Source organism: Ambystoma mexicanum, chromosome 2q (assembly GCF_040938575.1).
Source record: "Ambystoma mexicanum isolate Mex_15411 chromosome 2q, UKY_AmexF1_1, whole genome shotgun sequence".
In the NCBI taxonomy this organism is placed as follows: Eukaryota; Metazoa; Chordata; class Amphibia; order Caudata; family Ambystomatidae; genus Ambystoma; species Ambystoma mexicanum.
The window spans coordinates 820,175,955-820,196,128 of record NC_090924.1 but is presented as its reverse complement, the minus strand read 5'-3'; the positions used below and the strand labels follow the sequence as shown (position 1 = coordinate 820,196,128).

The window sequence follows — 20,174 nt, the reverse complement described above, 5'->3', positions numbered from 1 at the left end:
ATTGGAGAGAACCATTGGCTTTCTCAGCACACTAGTAACGAAGGCAGAGAGCAGCCAATATGAGCACTAGCAATTTAATGATTCTAAGGAAAACAGAGATATTGGGCAGCACACCTGTTGAATAGCTGCAGCAACTTCGAAGTTTCCTGCTGAGACAGAGGCAGTGGGCCACAGACCTGCCAAACAATGGTATCCGATACCCAAAGCGAGTTCCCACGGTCACAAATCAATAATCCCCATTCAGATTTGGTATACACAAGTTGCCACTCACAGAATCTACATTTGTCACTGTAGAATGCATGCGTAGTATTTGTATTCAGCATTAGGAATCTGAGCCAATAGTTATGGCAATGTGTTCATAAATCCCAGCATTTGGCGAGCCGACAAACAACGTTAGGCAAAAGTATACATTTATTTCTGACCAGGATGGTATACATGTCTATGAAGATTAGTGCATCTACAACCGAAACAGGTGTACTGATTTTGTAACTAACCAAACAAAAGGAGTCAGCATGGTTTAAACTGTGCTTAGGTACTTACGGCCTCATTACGAGTTCAGCGGTGAGGTTAAAAACGGTTAACACTGCATTACCGCCCCATTACCTCACCATTGAACTACAGGTTTGGAGGTAAGGCAGAGGAAACACATCCAGCCGAATGCTGGAGGTAATTCCTCCACCTTACCGCACCAAAACGGCCAAATAGTCGGTATTGCCGACAGTGGTAATACCTCTGCAGGTAATACTGTCAATCACAAAGTGATTGGAGGTGGGCACCACTCTTATATAGTAGTCAATTTCTTATCTGCTAGTACTGATTAGTAACTTGTTAGTCTCACATTCCTCGGAACAGAATGGTAAAAAAAAGCCCTTGGCATAAGGGTGTAGAATGCAAAAGAAGCTTCCAGGGTTGCCTTTGGAACAACTATGTGCTCTCGCTTATTTCTATTTTCAGTATAAAAAATATGTCATTCAATTTCAAACCAATACATTTCAATCCGTGTATTGCAATCTTTAGGTTACAGGCACCTAAGACAAAAAGTATTTTTTTCAAAAAGGTTATTTAAACAAACACCAATTAATTTTTGCTAAATTTGATTTATTCTTAATGAAGACAATTCTGGTAAATAAACAATGAATGCTTGGTTGTTTCTCGATTGCTTGATCTTAGATGCTGTTCAATTTTTTTCCCTCCTCTTAGTATCCAAATGTGTTTTAGATTCTGTTAATTAATAGCTTCTCATGTGTCTTTTGTCTTTAATGTCCAGATTCTCATAATCTGTTATCCTTTTTGTGTCCAAATTTACTTTTCTCGTGTTTCTTTTGTCTTTGCGGTCCAGATACTCTTGATCTATTATCCTTCTTGTGTCCAAATTTAGTTCATCCTGAATTTTCAACTTGCTTCTAAATTGTCAAACCTCTAAACGTTTTTCGCCACTTGGGTGTGGCTCTTCAGGCGGTCGAATTGATTGTAACTGGGTATTCAGAAAATGTCTTTAAAGAGTAATTTAATAATCATTCAATTTAAGTATGAGTTATGTTTTTTGAACATCTGGAAGAATTGAAAAAGAAATGTTTATAAAGATTTAGATTACATTAAGGATTAATATGATATGATGTGGCATTCATAACGCGCCTGTACACGTGTGTTTCTAGGCGTGACCAGACAAGGAGGGGGAAACAAGCGAGGACAAAATAACGATTTTAGTAGGCCTTGTGTCATCCAGATCACGCAAGTGCAGGGAAGAGGGAAGAGAAAAAGTGCCAGGGGGGAGGGAAAAGGGGAAGTACAGTTAACTCACAAGTGCAGCCAGCAGGTGGCTCATAAGTGCAGAGAGAAGGGACTGTAGGATTGCAGATACAGATCCTTAAGTGCTGAGGAGCCCAGAGGCAGTGCAAGGGCAACTGGACATGCAGGATCCTGGGCCCGAATTCAGAGGGTGACCAGGTGACCAGTGCATGGAGCAGTCAGGTGCATCAGCTGGGGAGAGGATGAGAGAAAGCGGAAGCGAAAAGGAAGGTTTTGAGTTGCTTCCGGAACAAGAGGTGGTTCTGCTCAAGTTTGAGAGAGGCAATGAGGCTGTTTCAGAGAGAGGCCCCAGTCGAGGAGATAGATCTGCCCCCAACTCTCTGCTGGAGAATCGTCTGACCCTCAGAGAGTTGGAGGTGGATGAGCATAGAGCTCGAGAAGGATGATATTTCGGAAGAGAAAGTTGGAGGTAGAGCTGTCCCAGGCCCCAGAAAGCATTATGGACGATGCAGAGGGTCTTGAACTTGATCTTTGCAGCCAAAGGGAGCCAGTGAAGAGATTTCAGAGCTGGAGAGATAGGATCCTTGGCCTTGAGGCCAGGGACAATTCTCGCAGTCCTGTTCTGGATAAGTTGTAAAGGTTGAAGAGTAGAGGCAGGAAGATTTAGAAAGAGGCTGTTGCTATAGTCCAGCCTAGAGAGGACAAGTGCTCTGGAGATTGACTCTTTGGTTAATATAATTTGGCAAAATTAGGTTTAGGGTTTTCCCTATTAGAGGTGCATTGACCTTGTCAAATTCTGCAAGCACTAGAATAAACTTACCCAAGTGGTGGTAGGCAGTGTTAGTCCCCATTATTTGGAGTCCATAGGACTCCATGGGAATTTCGACAGTATTATCTCTATATTCAGTTGAAAGAATATGTCATTCAATTTTAAACCAATTAATTTCAATCTCAATTATGCTCCAATCATTTAATACGAATCAATATTCATTAGCTCAGTTTTTTGTTTAAACATCATAAGAGGTATTGTCCATACAGAAATACTGTGTAGCCAATACATTTCAGAACTAAGTCCGTCCTAAGAGCTAAACATTACGCCAAATATAAGTATAAAGAGAAGTATCCATTGAATTTAACCATGAAAAGCAATCAAGATGAACAAAATTAATCTAAAGAAAGAAAAAAGAAAATTAAAGGACAAAATAGCAAATATTCATATTAGTGTCATGTTCATTAATTATATATGGAGAAACCTCCCCCTTCCAAATCATATAATTTAACTGCAAACATACACTTAGAAATAAGAACTAGAGATACAAAAAGAAACAAAATCATACATCTTTCATGTATGTAATTTCATAATTCCAAATGTATTAACTGCTCAAAGGCATGGTATTTGAATTGTTAGTTTTACCTGTGCTTGCTCTTCAAAACCCACACAAGGTAGCAGTTCACGCTCCCCTGTAGCATAATCCTGTGAAAAAAGAAGAAAATAGAGCATCTACTTGTAGGCCTTTCATAAAAATGCAAAGCTTCTATAGTGGACTTTATCTTGTAGTGAGCGCTTACCTTATTATAAGTGCAAACAGGCTCAAAACGAATACAAATTCGAAGCCACAAGGCCTTGACCTACCTCCATATTGTTATGGTACGAGCTGCGTGACGTCACAGCGTGTGAGCGTCACAACGTCACAGTCATGTCGCGTTATACGCAAATGTTTGTCTACTAAATATTGAGTATAGAGGAAGATAAACCAACCTCTTTCTCACAAGTATGTACATATTAAGGTGCCATAATAATTGTGTAGATAAAGGCAATGTTATATAAAGTGCCCACCTCACTTCCTATAAAACACATGTATATAAGAAACGGCCCATATCATACATTAGTATCACAGGATTGTAGATCACATCTCACCAAAAAATATAACACATGCATGTTAATATTCAAAGGCAATATGTGAAGTAAAGTATAGTGCATCAGTTTGTTCAATGTTGAGAATAAGTGTTATATATTTCAAAAGCACTGTTTTCTATATGTAGTGTAGCTTCAGTCAAAACACAGTGACCTATACCATATACCATTCTATCCCCAATCTATGGGGAATTGCTAATGCTATTACATTAATTCATGTACATACTGTAACATCCAGATCGATTGCTATAATCAAAAGGATCCATTTATCAGACACATTTCAAAATTTCAGCAACCGGTCAAAGTTAATGTCTAAGCGGAAAAATACATGTTTACCTTTCTTTGATCCATAAGAGATAATACTATCTGAAAATTAATTCAAGAGCGAACTTGTCCATTGCAAAAAGCACATATAATTGATTTCTTCATTGATGCCATTAGGGGTCATTGCATCACGCTATTCAGTCCAAAATGTTTCTCTCTGGTCGAGTCTCTTTGCCAGCTCCTCATGGGTTTCTCTCCTTGTGACCACATCCGCCACTTGAAATCTGATTTGCACGATATCATATCTTTTTTGAATCCAGTGTTGAGCCACTGCTGAGTTCATGTTTCTAGTCCGAATACGAGAACGGTGCTATTTCCAGCGTTGTTTACATTGTTTCTTGGACGCCGCAGCGTAATTAATTCCACCAGCACATTTAATGGTTTAAGTGACATTACTTGTGTCACATGTTAAATGGGATAGAATGATATATGAATGGTATCGGTCAAGGTGTTTTGAGTAAAGCTACACTACATATAGAAAACAGTGCTTTTGAAATATATAGCACTTATTCGAATGGATTGTGTCCTCCCACGTATTCCTCATCTTAGATATTCGTATCTTCCAGCTTGCTGCTTTGGACATTTTTCACTAGAGGGTGCTGTGCTGGAGGCCGAGGCGTCGAATGTCCCTCGAGGGCAGCCATCGACCATCGACATCATCCGTAGTATAAAGGACTCGAGTCGCGCCCGTTGGCCTCAGTTCCGTTTTTCCGATAGCTTGCTTTGTGACACAAGAACAGCGCCTCAGTCCTTCAATCGATTATGTCTTCATCGTCAAATCCTTCCACCCCTAAAACTGGCTTAAAAAAATGTCAGAAGTGCGGGAAGAAAATGGCGATCACCGACCCCCATCGAAATCATCTGTGGTGCTTGGGCCCTGACCATCGGATCGACGAGTGCGGTTCCTGTCAGGTGATGACCAACAAGGCTCTGAAGGAACGTAGCGGTAAACTAGTGGTGGGGGAGGAATCCTCGAATTCTTCTTTGAGAAAACTTAAGGGATCGAGGGAATCGGATGGGAAGTCTCGACATAGGTCGAGGAAATCGAGATCGAGAAGTCGCTTGAGGAAATCTTCCTCGTCTTCGTCAAAAAAAATCTAAGAAGCGGCGACACCAAACTCCTTCCTACTCCTCGTCGGCGGACACAAGAGTCATCCCCTATCCTTCCAAACATGATTCCCCTGAGAAATGGGAGGCGTTTCGAACCTCCATGTTAAAGATTTTCGAGAATGCGGCCCAGACCCTCTTGAAAAAAACGCGTGGAGACCATGCCCCTACTCACTCCAAAAGTGACAGAGGGAGGTCAAAGACCAGACGCCTGAGATCGGACGAAAAATCATCGAGGGTTTCATCAGAGGATTATTCCCCGACATCTGGTAAAAAATCAGACCAACCGGTGCATAAATCTGAGGTAACGTTGGGCAAGATGGCGTCGGGAACCCACCCACCATCGGTATCCATATCGAAGGCTAATTCGACGCATCCTTCGAAAGCGCTCTCGAAGCCGACCTCGAAGATGACGTTGACACTCACCTTGACGGCATCGAAGCCTCCTTTGACGTTATCGAAGCCAGCGTTGATGACCTCGACGCCTTCAACGCCATTATCAAGGCCATCGCTAATTCCAGCGCCAAAATCGACACCCTTATGGAAGCCAAGAGCGATGCTGGTTGAAAAAGTGTTCCACCCACAACCTAGACAGGATTTCTTCAGATCAATGTCTTAAATTTTTGAGGAACAATCCTCTGAGGAGGATGTTACTCCGGCTGGAGTAGAATTTGGGACTAGAGAGGTCCCAGAAGAATTGGTAGACCCTAATTCAAAAATGGCAGATTTATATGAATGCCTTCAGATGGCCAGTGTCCTGGATACATCCCCTGAGGTAGATTTTGATAGGCCCGACCCTGCAGTCCATGCAGATGCAGGGTACAGAAACTTGATGAATAGAGTAATTGAATTTATGGGATGGAATGCAAATTCCCCAAATTTTGACCAAGATGACATGGCAGACATCCTTAATGAAGGCCCTAAAAAGGACACTGTCCTCCCTTTTCATAGGGCGTTGCAAAATAGGGTTATGGCCACATGGGAGACCCCAGATTCTGGCCCTGTCATAAATAAGAAGTTTGTGGGGAAGTATAGGCCTTCCTCAACTGACCCTGATATCTATCAAACATCCCCCGCCGGAATGTTTAGTGGTGCAGGTGGCCAAATCTACAAGACAATCAACCTATCCTTCGATCCCCCCGGATAGGGACAACAAAAGGATTGATGCTTGGGCCCGGAAAGTTTTTTCTTCGGGCAGTATGGCATTAAAATCCACAAATGTGACTTGCACTCTTGCAAGGTTTACATACACCCTGTGGGATTGTATAACGGCAGTGGCTGAACACATCCCTGAGGGCGAGGAACAGGAATGCTTTCTCGCAATTGTCAGAGATGGAAAGGAGGCTATGGGGGAATACCTCCAATCAGGGCTGGACACTGTTGATCGCATAAGCAGGTCCATGGCGTCTAGCACAGTCCTGCGCCGATTTGCATGGCTAAGAAAGTCAGGTTTTGTACCAGATGTGCAATCCAGATTGCTCAATATGCCTTTTGATGGCTTGAGGCTGTTTGGCAGCAAGTTTAGAAAAGCTGCAGACCTCAAAATCGGCTGCTAAATCTCTTAATGCCTCTATAAAACAACCTCAGCAACACTCTTACTCAGGGTCATCTTCCTGGAGGAGTCGTCCTTTTCGCTTTTATTCCTCATTTGGGAGAGGGAAAGGACAGGCCATTCAGAAAGGTCAACAAAGAAAAATTCCTCATGGTGGAAGAGGAAAAGATGCTAGATCAGCCCCAGCAGCGGCAACTGTCCCTTCAGCCACTGCTGCATCCGCTGCAAAGCCACTCTGAGGCCTTAACCCACACGACGCCTTCAACGCCATTATCAAGGCCATCGCTAATTCCAGCGCAAAAATCGACACCCTTGTCGAAGCAAAGAGCGATGCTGGTTGAAAAAGTGTTCCACCCACAACCTAGACAGGATTTCTTCAGATCAATGTCTTCAATTTTTGAGGAACAATCCTCTGAGGAGGATGTTACTCCGGCTGGAGTAGAATTTGGGACTAGGGAGGTCGCAGAAGAATTGGTAGACTCTAATTCAAAAATGGCAGATTTATATGAATGCCTTCAGATGGCAAGTGTCCTGGATACCTCCCCTGAGGTAGATTTTGATAGGCCCGACCCTGCGGACCATGCAGATGCAGGGTACAGAAACTTGATGAATAGAGTAATTGAATTCATGGGATGGAATGTAAATTCCCCAGATTTTGACCAAGATGACATGGCAGACATCCTTAATGAAGGCCCTAAAAAGGATCCTGTCCTCCCTTTTCATAGGCATTGCAAAAAAGGGGGGTTATGGCCACATGGGAGACCCCAGACTCTGGCCCTGCCATAAATAAGAATTTTGTGGGGAAGTATAAGCCTTCCTCAACTGACCCTGAATATCTATCAAACATCCCCCGCCGGAAAGTTTAGTGGTGCAGGTGGCCAAATCTACGAGACAATCAGCCTACCCTTCGATCCCCCCAGATAGGGACGACAAAAGGATTGATGCTTGGGCCCGGAAAGCTTTTTCTTAAGGCAGTATGGCCTTAAAATCTACAAATGTGACTTGCACTCTTGCAAGGTTTACATATACCGTGTGGGATTGTATGACGGCAGCGGCTGAACACATCCCTGAGGGCGAGGAACAGTAATGTTTTCTCGCAATTGTCAGAGATGGAAAGGAGGCTATGGGGGAATACCTCCAATCAGGGCTGGACACTGCTGATAGCATAATCAGGTCCATGGCGTCTAGCACAGTCCTGCGCAGATTTGCATGGCTAAGAAAATCAGATTGCTCAATATGCCTTTTCACATAGCTCAGGAAGTCCTTCTGGAGATCTTTGCCCTTTGGGGAACCCCTCAAGTGGATATTTTCGCGACCAGGATCAACCAAAAGTGTGTTCAGTACTGCTCAAGGGAATTTCCCCCAAGAGGAGCTCTAGGAGACGTGTTTGTGGTGGACTGGGAGTATCCACTGCTGTATGCTTTTCCTCCAGTCCCCGTGATTCCTCAAGTAATCAGGAGGTTGAGAAAGTTCAGGAAAACCATGATCCTAATTGCCCCGGATTGGGCCAGCAGGACGTGGTACCCAGACTTTCTGCCCTCCAGTACGTCTTCCACAGAGAGAGGATATCCTCTCGCAAGAGGAAGGTTGGGTTCTCCATCTAAAGGTCAACACGCTCAGCCTTCACATCTGGCTTCTGAGAGGCCGAGATATAAGGATTGGGACCTTCCAGACGACGTAGTGGAGATTTTGCTTTCAGCCAGAAGGCCAGCAACAAAGTCCTTGCACCAGTGTCGTTGGACCAGGTTCAGTACAGAGACAAGAATGTGGATCCATTCCTTTGTAACACTCCTATGGTACTCTTTCCTGTTACATTTGGCCAATTTGGGGCTCCAAGTTGGTACTATAAAGGGGTACTTAGCGGCGCTATCTATTTTTAAGCGCACCTCGGAAGAGGTTTCCTATTTTAAAATGCCCTTGGTTATCCAATTTCTGAAAGGGCTGACAAATGTGTACTCTCCGAAACCTTTTCAGTTACCCGTCTGGGATCTAAACCTAGTCTTAAAGTTTCTTACATGGATACCTTTTGAACCACTACATTCTTGCCCGTTAAGGCTTCTTACTTTGAAAACAATTCTGCTAGTGGCAATTACATCAGCCCGCAGGGTGAGTGAGTTGCAGGCGCTCTCTTGCAAGGCTCCTCACACAATTTTCCGTAAGGACCTTAGAATCAAATCCTCTTTCTCACCAAAAATAGTCTCTGACTTCCACCTGTCACAGAAAATTACTTTACCTTCTTTCTACCCTCCAAATCTCTAGATTGGCTGAATTCCGACAATCTGACCAACTTTTTGTCGGTTATACCGGGCACAAATTGGGCCTAGCGGTACCAAAACAAACGCTATCCAGATGGATAATCTTAGCTATCTCTGAATGTTATAAATTGCCTGGAAAAGAGCCCCCAGATGGAGTAAGGGCTCATTCAACTAGGGGCATGGCAACTTCAACGGCTCTTCAGAGGGGTGTCCCAGTGCACGACATTTGTGCAGCGGCCACTTGGTCGTCCATGCATACCTTCGTGAAACATCATTGCCTGGACTCAACATCATTTCAAGGGGGTCTTTTTGCTAAAGCAGTCCTACACACTGTGCATGACTAACTTTTTCTATCTAATACACCCTCCTCCAAATTCATACTGCTATGGGAGCCTATCTAAGATGAGGAATACGTGGGAGGACACAATCCATTCGAAGAACTAGTTACTTACCAACAAACGTTCTTTCAATTGGATGTTCCTCCCACGTATTCCTCATCGACCCTCCCAGCATACCCCGCTGTCAGTGGCGGCTGGTGAGTTTGAAAGCTGGTGGGGCGTAAATTTCCCCGGGCGAATATAGTAGCGAGCGCGTGCAGCGCGTGAGCCCACTCCCCCAAGGGGGGTGCAGGGGGGCTCTCCCCCTGCGAAATGTTTGGAAAAATGGCCTACAAAATGTGCAATTTACTGTCCAAAAAACCCACCGAAATATGAAAAAAGCATTCGGTTTTACATATTAATGGTGGTACACTATTCTTACGTGTGCAAGTGTGATGGTGTATTTTACAGCAGCTTGTATTGGGAATAGCTGGTACTATGGTGTATGCATAAAGATAGATCGATAGATAAAACCTCCCAAAAGTTGTCTCCTCGGTTCCTATTTCCTTTTGTTATAATCAAACATATCAGCCAATTGGACTACAAGTTAAAGCTGCCCAATAAATGGAAAGGCCCATCCAGTGTTCCACATTCTTGCTCCAAACAGCAGACAAAGAGATACCTAGCAAACAAGTCTTCCCAGGTGTAAAAAGTGATTCAACAATGCAATATGGGTTCGATCCCCGAATCCAGCGCATTGAGTGGGCGAAATAGACCAGTAAGTTCGCTATAAATCCCCACTAATAACATAATGCGATATTGTTTTTCAGACTGCGTAATTGTAATTGGTTATTTATAAAGTGCTGAATACCAGAGGTTTCTAAGCATGGACATTGAATTGCCTTTGGGGCGAAAGCATGTGGTGAGTTATTTGAACCGACAAAGGATGCTGCAAATGGTATACCTGAAGTTAATTTGGGAGGTGCTCACATGGATAAAGATGGTATTGTGTTCTTATATCTCAGATGCAAATGGGGCCCTAGACTAATTTATGGAATGGCTCCCTGCGATCAGCCTAGTAAGAATACCTTTGTACGTTCCTGCTGCCCCTCCACTATTATATTTTCATTCTTCTGGCTTAAAGTGGTTGGTTGATTTACAAACTGAAGAAAGATTGGATAGAGACCATACCACGTGGCCCGTGCTGCTAAAACTGCTTGTATCTTTATAATCCCTTTCAGTAAAGTTGTTTAGTGTGGGGAGATAACGGCATCCCAGGCACAAGGGATTTTCATTGTTTCTATTGTTAGAGGCGAGCCCTTTCTAAACTGAACTGCAGACTACCACTACTTAGCATCATTCTAGCACGGCAAGTGGCAGTAAAGTGGTTTACTGTGGTCTGCTGGGGCCGGTGGTGGTAGGGGTGGAGCACCTTCATTTATAAATAATCTAAATTGGGAAGCTGTTCCTGATGCTGGAACTTTTTCCTTTTCGATCTACAGCAAGTAAATGCCTATTACTTGTTTTTGCTGAAAGTCATTCAAAATGCCATCCATAAGTACGAAATATCAATTATGCAGTTCTGACCGAATGGCTAGCAAATGTGCTATGGCAACCAGCAATTTAATTAAGAAAAAAAAAAGAAATTGCAAATAAAACATGTGACCGAGGTTATTGCTAATAGTATTAAGGAGAAGAAAGGTCTCCGCTCGCCTGTTCAGGGGAAAATTATCTCATTTTTGAAACCTCAGGCAGCCCAGTCACACCTCCTCCCCTGCAGATAGCTCGTCTTTCCCCTTCATTTGATTCCTCTGACGGTGAAAATGATGCTAATTCAGAGACCATGGTGATGCTAAGCCGCGGCCGACCACTCCCGCATCATGCTAATTGTGCCGTTTTATATTTTCGGCATTTTTCGACAAAAAATGCCGAAAATATAAAACGGCACAATTAGCATGATGCGGGAGGGTCGGGACTCGCGGGCCGCGGCTGCGTTTCACCAGTACTTCCCAGTGAGCAGACGGACATATTCCAAGCACTCTCTGACCAGCCTGTGCTGCTACAGGAATTCGGCATCGGCACACATTTGAGGAGAATGTTACTCCTCTTACAATGCTGCCGCAGAAGGAGAGTCTGTGAACATTCCCAGCTTGAGCGCCTGGGAATGAGTCGATGCTGCTAATTAATTGGTAGAGGCATTTCTTTTCACAGGGGAGGGAAAGGTTATGTTACCATGCAAATTGGCACCCCTCTGTGCCCGTGCAGGGGTGTCTCAAGGAACTCCAACCCCAAATCATGGCACACTATCTGGCAACTGCTGCAGCAAGCCGCTTATGGATGAAGCTGTGAGAACAGTGCCACCCATAACATTCTGTATAGAACCAAGCCAGTACTTAGAATAATTCATCTGCTCAGAAAAACAACCCCACTATATTACACGTTTGTCGGTAACGAGCCGTGCAGCCAATCCACAGCAATAACGACGAGCCCTTCAGAGCACAGACAAGACAGACGTTTGCCGCCAGTACCAACATTTTCCAAAACACAACTTTGCGACATTTCGCAAAACTTTCCTAGCTTACTAGTTCCAGCCATCATCCTCATGCAAGGATGAACATCCCGGTCCGTGCCGTGGCCCAAGGGTCTTGCCTTGGGCCACGCCGGACGGTACTCAAGGCCCAGGCCAGGGCACTGGCAGGCAGGCGTGCGCTAGCGCTGCCCAGTATGGGCCTAGCAGCGCCAGCGCACGCCTGCCAGTGCCCTGGGCCTTGCGTACCGGTCCGGCGTGGCCCAAGGCAAGGCCCTTGGGCCACAGCACGGACCGGGGCTAAACAAAGCAGGCCCAGGCGGCTCCCGCCTTTGTGGTAGCGGGCAGCCCGCTACCACCAAGGCGGCTCGCCCCAAGTTGACAGCAGGCTCGGCAGCAACACTGAACGACGTGTAGGCCTCCTGGCCTACACGTCGTTCAGTGTTGACTGGGCCTGGGCCGCGTGGTGGACCACATAGTTTGGGCCCGGGGAGGGGAGTAAGTGTAACAACACTCCCGAGTCCCCGGGCCCAAGAAGAAAGTTAAACAACGCACAATGCTGGGGTACTTACCGTGGCGCCGCTGGGCTGATGGCCTGGTGCAGCTGCAGCACTCGTCGACTCGTGTGTGTTGTTGACTCCGGCTGAAAGAAAGACGGGTGTGAAGGCGGCGCAGGCGCACGCACACACCCTGCGCCGCGAGTCATACACATAGATACAGTAATGTCATTGGCTGTTTGCCAGCCAATGACATTACTGTATCTATGGCAGGGGAGGGAATATAAGTGCGCTGTTTGCGCACATTTTAATACTGGCGGGGCCAGCCCTGAAGCGCCCCGCCAGGCTTCTAATAAAAGGGGCTACGTAGAGTGCGTGGAGTTACGAGCTCCACGCACTCTACTATAAAATAAATTATACTAAATTGGGACGCGCCCCGCTGCCGGGCCGGCCATAGTACACTAGTGACTATTGTTTCCTTGCCACAGCGCCCCCGCACTGTTGGCAAAGGATATGCAGCAGCATCTTAGGCTAAAAGAGATTCAATCAGAGAAGTTCTCTGATTGAATCTCTTAGCTTCTCTCTTTTTTTCTGGGGGGGCGGCGCCCGGCCGCCCTATCATAGCAGCCGCCACTGCCCGCTGTATAGTTTACGCCAGTTGCACTCGAAACTCCTTCAGAGCCAAATGTCAATAAAGCCTGGTCAGCTGATGCGTTAATAACATCGTAAAAACAGAACTGAGGCTAACGGCGCGGCTCAAGCCCTTTATACTACGGATGACGTTGATGGTCCACGGCTGCCCTCGAGGGACATTCGGCAACTCGGCCTCGAGCACAGCGCCCTCTAGTGAAAAAGTTCCGAATCAGTAAGCTGGAAGATACGAATATCTAAGAGAAGAAATACGTGGGAGGAACATCCACTCGAAAGAACGTTACAGTTGGTAAGTAACTTGTTCTTCTCAACATTGAACAAACTGATTGTTAGAAAAGATTTCATTTTTGTATGTAATTTTCCCTCCAGTTGTACACCCCCAAACTTTTTGTTTTGCCATGCCACAAGGTTCTTTGTCCTGTCCTTTAGCCATCTTGCCCCTTTGCCTTCCCCAGGTCGAGCCGACCCAGGTCAGTCCTTATTTGGACATGCACTTTCTGGTGACACACCAAGCTTTCGTAGGCTTCGGCATGCCTTTTGTGTGTGCCTCCAGGATGTGGGAAGTGTCCCTGGGCCAACCAGTGGGCTGACCAGCTTACGCACGACCTATCTCTGTGTGCCCAGCACCGTCACACCGAATTTCGAATACTTGGCATTCCCAGGTCTGAAGTGAGACGAGTGCGCCAGGAGTGGAGTAAATGCAGTTACCGTGTTGCCCAGCCGCGGCAACGATCTTTGCAGGTGCGCTGCATTTGTGACTCTCTTGCCCCTGAAGCCTGCTGCAGTGAAACTGGCCTGATCCATCCACCAGGAGCGGAGAAATCGCCTCTGTCCCATTTGGGAATCCTCACTGTATCTCCGGAACTGAAAGCCGCAGAGCTGTCACATGGCCGCAGTAGAACCTGCAACCGAAGTGGACTCGACTGGCGAAGTTTGGTCCGGAGTGTGCCTGGGGCCGGTTAGTAACCCTAACCTTAACTGATGGCCCCTAGCGCCTCCATCCATTATTACGGACAAGTGGCCCCTGGGGGTCCCTCTCTTTTCCACTGCTAGTGCGAACTATTCCCGAACCTTGGAATCACCTCTCCCTTCAAGTGGAGGCCCTCCTCAAATAGTGAGAATCTATTCTTTATCACCTCACCCACCTTCCTGAGCTGCTAGAGACCCCCGAAGAGACCCCGTTTTGCCAGTTGGAACAACCGTTTGTGCCTGCACTACAGGTACTATTGAGCATAAGGCTCCTCTCTTCTTAGAGTTTGGACTGCCTCTTAGTTAGGTGACAAGATTTTTAACGTTGTTTATTTTCACAACTCACCCTGGGCACGTTATACTTAAGGAAAACCGATGATTTCTTGGGCTTTTTCCCCCTCAATTGAAATTAACTCACAGTTCACTGATTTGGTTGAGTGTTAATAACCCAAACTTGTCTGACTTCGCAAATGTCAGATTAGTCCATTACAAACCCAGGTGGCGGCTGCGGCTTTCACTCCTTCAAGCCCGACTGCCGGCCGCGGAAACCAAAAACAAAATAAACCAGGTGCCAGTCTTCACGCCTCTGAAGTCTTTCTCTCCGCCCGCCGCCTTTCTCCGCTGCACTGCTGTCTTGGGGCTCGACGAGGTATGGCATCTTTCGGTGCTTCTTCCGGTTCTTCCTAGTACGCCCAACGATACTCTCCGCTGGTCTTACTCCATTCGGGTGCTGCGCTGTCAGCCACGGTCTGCTCCTGAAAGACAAGACCCCGTCTGAATGTTTCTGTGTTGATTTTAACCCTTGCTCTGCTCCTCCCCAGTAATTAACCCCTGGCGATCCCAGCAACGGTTTTCCAACACCTGACAATGATTCCCCTCCTCCTCCCTGTTCAGCCCACTCTGTGTTACACCTTGACTTCTTTTCTGTCCGTGCGGGACTGGTAAAATAGGGGAACACGGCTTTCAGTCTCCCTTGTTTCCTTTATTTTCCAATCTTCCTGCCCTCTCCCTTGTGCTGTATTTCGTGGGGTATCCTGGGATATGTAGTCCGCATCCGGGTTTCCTCTTTACTAAAGGCTAGTATCTGAACTTCTGGCGGGTGTGTTGTCTTAACCCCCACCTGGCTGGTCTGTCCCGTAAAACCCCTCCTTCCTCACAGCATCTTGGGTGGCCACCACTGCTTCCATATCACATACTCCCCCCAAGGGCCCATGCAGTTCGGACAGGTCCACGGCTCGGGATAAGTAATCAGCCACCATTTGATACTTTCCTGGTTTATGCGCTGTCACAAACTGGTAAGGCTGCAGAGTCAAAAACCATCGCAGGACTCTATGGTTGGAGTCTTTCTGTGTAGCCACAGCGGGGCATGATCGGTAAAAATGGTAAATCGTCTTCCCAGTAGGTAATACCGTAGAGACTCCACAGCCCACTTTATGGCTAGGCATTCCTTCTATAGCGTTGAGTATGGGATCTCATGTGGAAGTAGCTTCCTACTGATGAAGGCTATTGGGCAAAGATTTTGCTCCGTACCCTGTGATAGTACCGCTCCTAGACCACACCCAGAGGCGTCTGCCTGCAAATAGAAGTCCTTGAGAAGTCCGGACAATGGGGAACAGATTGAGTTGAAATCATCTGGATCACTGTTTGAAAAGCTTGCACTGCCTCCGTTGTGATATGAAGGGGACGGTTTGTTTTCTGAGCGTCCGTGAGGGGCGCTGCTATGGTAGAGAAGTGTGGCAAGAATCTCCTGTAATACCCCACAAACCCCAGGAAGGCTCGGATTTCTTTTCTAGTTTCAGGAAGTCGCAGCTTCTATAGGGCTTGAATCTTGTCCAGGAGTGGGGTTATCACCCCCCCACCACTGCATAACCTAGGTATTTGGTGGTGTGGGCCGCCAATTTAATTTTTTTGGGATTAATGTGTAGACCGGCCTCCTTTAATGCCTGTATCACTTGGATCAGATGTAAAAGGTGTTCGTTCCACGTATGGCTGAAGATTACTATGTCGTCTAAATAAGCAGCTGCATATTATTCGTGAGGTCTCAGGATTTTATCCATTGAGGCTTGAAATGTAGCCAGAGGCCCCATGTATGCCAAAGGGTAAGACCGTGAACTGAAGCAAGCCTTGGGGTGTCGAAAAAAGCGGTTTTCTCTTGGTCTGCTGGTTTGAGGGGTATCGGGCAATAAGCTTTGGTTAAATCCAAGGTGCTCAAGAAGTAGGCGGAACCCAGCTTTTCTAATAGTGCATCAATTCTGAGCATTGGGTAGGCTTCATATCGGGATATGGCGTTCAACTGCCTAAAGTCCATACAGAACCTGGTGGTACCATCTGGTTTAGGCACTAGGACCACTGCTGAACACCATGCGCTTTTTGAGGGCACAATGGTCCCCAGTTCCAACATGTTGTCTATTTCCTTGGCGATCTCCCTGTTGGGCAGAATCCTGTGCAGTGCCCTTAGGGACCACTACATGCAATAAAGACTACAAGTGGTAATACAAGTTTTACCTTTGGTACAAGCCTGTACTACTATGTTAAAGTGGTAGCAGTAGCGGAGCAGCCAGGCTTATCTCAGGATTATATGAGCAGTAGCAGAGATTACACAAAGGGACCACAATTACTGTGACTCAAGCAAACACTGACTCAAGGTTTCAGGTAAAAAATATAAGTACATTCTTTTTTAAACCGTTTGTAAACACAACACTTCTATTAATTCAAAACCACACGTAAAATACACTACAACTAACCAATTTGCTTTGTACGGTATAACTTCAAGGTAAGTACCCTATGTTTTAACAGACTGGTGTTGTGAAACAAACGATGTTACCAGGAATACATATGCAATCACTTTTTGACAGTAATAACAGTTCGGTCTTACTAAAGAAACGCGTATCCGCGGCAAGAAATGTTACCGGGGCATAAACACACTTAGCACCAGAGGTACCCAGAGAGAGTTGGGGGCAAAAATCATAGGCAATACTTTCGTCAAGGCAGACAGAATCAGAGAACACAGAAATTCAAGAGTCAATAGGCCGTAGCCAGTGTCAAGTGGAACCGGATTCCTGTTGTCGAGGATCACACAGTCGGACAGTTCACGATTCAACATAGCCAGGAGTTTTTAGATATTGTCAATGGAGGAAGCAAAAGTTATAAGAAGGTGGGAAGATAAGGGCAAGCCTTGTAGGAGGAGAAAAAGGGATTCACCCGATTTCCTCAAGCAGAACACAATACCTTATTCAATGAAAACGCTGGTGCCACGGCAGTTGTTCCTGGTAGTTTCCTGCAGACTGTTACGCTCACCTGGCTCCCACAGAGGCGTCGATCTGAACTGGACAGCTGCGGTCTCCACCAATGTGACACGTAGGGCCGAGATGACGGACTGGACTGGCCCACCTAGCTTTGTTTGCTTGGCCCGTAGGAATATTCTTCTGCAAATGGAGAAAGGGAATTAACCACCCATTGAGTTGAGCGTAAATCCCCCCATCCCCGCTGTTCTCCCCACAGATCACCTTGGATGTCCCCTCTTATATTCTCACCTGATGGTTTGAAAAGATGAGCTCTCCATCCTGCATTGAGCGCAGGGGCGCGTTGATAACCAGTTGCTTCACTGGCTCGAAGGAATTGGTGAGTTCCAGAACAATATTGACTCCGAGATTCCCGGCAAGACGCCGTAAGTATGTAGTTCATAAGAGTTCAAATGCCTGACTTACACTCTTGTCCGATTCCTTGCAGGTTGCAGCTTTACCCTAGTGAAGAGTTCCTCGTGGCAACTGGTAATATTCTGGTAAGGATTTGTATTTTCCAACACAGTTCGATAAAATAAAGTCAATAAGTAACCTGTTGCTTTCTCCCTTATTCAGGCGCTGAGAGAACGTAGTCTCAGGGAATAATACGGGGTTCGGCGAAGATGCAGTGGAAGCTGTGCCGACCCGTGAAGAGGAATAGTACCCCCAGTGGTAAAATCGGGTAAGTCTATGGGGGGGGTAACTAATATTCCTCTGTGTATTTCCTTGGTTCACCTTGCTGTTCTTGTCTCCTCCTTAGGTGCCGGAGTGCGGCGGGAACATGCAGGAGGATGCGGTGGAATGTGAAGATGCTGCGAAGGCCGGTAAGTTCAGCGCGGCGCTGCAGCAGGCGAGGCGACGCGCATAAAATAACTTGTTTCTTCCAGCTCGAAGGCGCGATGGATCGGTAATTCAGGTAAGGATCCAGGTATTGCTCTTGTTATAACCTTTTCTCCTTCTTTCTCCCTTTTTCTAGGAGCTCCAAACTCAAGGCGGGCGTGGCAGAAGACTGGATGCAGACTTGCAGGCACGGTGAGCCTTACGCTGCTGGATGCAGAATAACGCGAAGCGTGTGCTGCTCTTTGGGCGTGGTTTAAATAGCCTCCAAAGTAGTCCCAGGTAAGTATTCCTCCGCAGCCCCACCCGAGTAAAAAAATAGTCCCTAGGTAAAGTAGTCCCTTCCAAGCCTCTTTTGGCTTGGAGCTCTTGCAGCATGGTCTGCATCAGGTAAGTTTGCAGCATGGTCTACATCAGGTAAGTTTTAATCTATGAGCCTGGCGCCTATGCCTCCAGGACTGATTCTCCATATGAGCCTGGCACCATAGACGCCATGACTGCACCCAAATAGCCCCTAGCAGGGGTTGTTGGGCTTGCTTGGGATAACTTGATGCCTGCTTCCGGGGTTGCTGGACTTGGTCTGGGTCCCCGGGGGTAGGCATCATGACGCAGACCCACAGTTCCTGGAGCTTAGGCAAGAAGGACGACGTCTGGAGGGGTCTGCACCACACAGGGCTGAAGCCGGCAGCAGCGACGGTGAATAAAAGATGCGCTACTTAAAAACAGGAGAGTCTCTTCGAACCACTACAGCAGTGTGCAGCGATTTTGACCACGAAGAGGATCCTCTGGCTGTAGAAGGTGAGCTGGTTATCCCCACCAGGCTCAAGGGAAGAAGACTCCGGACTGGATCTTCTCTGGTCGTCGAAGGGTAGATAATTTAGGACTGCATCAGGGCTTCACCGAGACGGGATAGTTGCAGCAGCCGCCGACTTCTTCTCCGCTTCTCTTCGGTTCCTTGTAGTTCCAGTGGAGACTCTGACTTCTAGCCCAAGAGTCCTGCCTTTAATGCGAAAATCCCCCATTCACACAGCCTGGTTGTCAATCACGCAGCAGGGGGGTTGTCCAGCCCGGACAACCACCTCAGCCAATCATGGCAAAGTGCGACTCGAGTTTCCTAGGATACCCTGTGCAGGGGGTGACTACACTCCTCCCTCACATTCAGCCCACCTAGACACCCAGGCGCCTAGAAGGAGGGCTTCTTGGCAGAAGCCCGCCAAAAGACAGTGAACAAAGAAGGCAAACCTGGTTTGCCGTGCAAAGTAAAACACAAGAAGGACTTTAACCAAAAGAAATGGTGAATAAACCCGACTGGAGCCAAAAGAAAAAGTATTTGGTCAAGCGGGTTTAAGTTCGAGGCTAATATAATAGCCTACAACAATACCACGTTTATATAGTATAATCGAGGTAGAAAAGTTAGGGTAGATACCACTGCCACCAGCCAAGTCTAAATGTTAAAAGAGCGAAACAATGCTCTAGGAGGTACAGATAAAAAGGGCTAAGGATTAACCCTTTCCAGTACTCCATGTAAGATGGGGTGTACTAGATCTGTGGTTAAATGACTAAGCAAAGTTAATGGCAACTTTACCCTTTTCTTGGGGATAGTAGTCAGCCCCAGAAATGGAGTCGGTGGGAAGCCTAAAAGACAACCCTGTGTCACTGCACTGAAGGTGCTGTGTAACACACAAAAGAAGGGGGCTACTGAAGTGGTGTACTCCAGAGCCCACAATCACAAAAACAGATAAAATACACATGGCAAAACATGGATAAGAGTGGGGGAAAAGCTCACACTCTTACCACGTGGAAAAGAATAAGTCCAGAAATCCAGCAAAGCTGCTGAGGGACTCACTAGGTAAGGGTAATTTGCCATTGAATGAGAATTCTCCCTAACACTCCCCACGTTTTGACTCCGGAATTCTGTAAGGTCTGAGGCGTACAATTTTCCCATCTTCCTTGGGTATTGAATGTGTAGCCATATGTATTTGTCCTGGTATTCCGGAAAAAGTTTCAGCTACCTGGTTCAAGGTAGCAAACAATTTGGCCTTTTGGGTTTCACTCAACTGTTCCCCCAATTCCACATCCTGTAGGCCACTATGGCTGCTCGGGACCATTTGTTCTGAGACTGACATATCTGAAAGTGCCGAACATAACAGGACCTGGGTTCCTTCTTTCCAGAACTTGAGTAAGTTGATGTGA

General features: G+C 46.4%; 1 protein-coding gene across 1 annotated transcript in view; it reads left to right on the top strand.

The window, feature by feature from the left end:
• Nucleotides 1-20,174, top strand: part of LOC138569763 (cAMP-responsive element modulator-like) — a 1,496,827-nt gene that overhangs the window by 577,501 nt on the left and 899,152 nt on the right. The gene's annotated exons all lie outside the window — the stretch shown is intronic.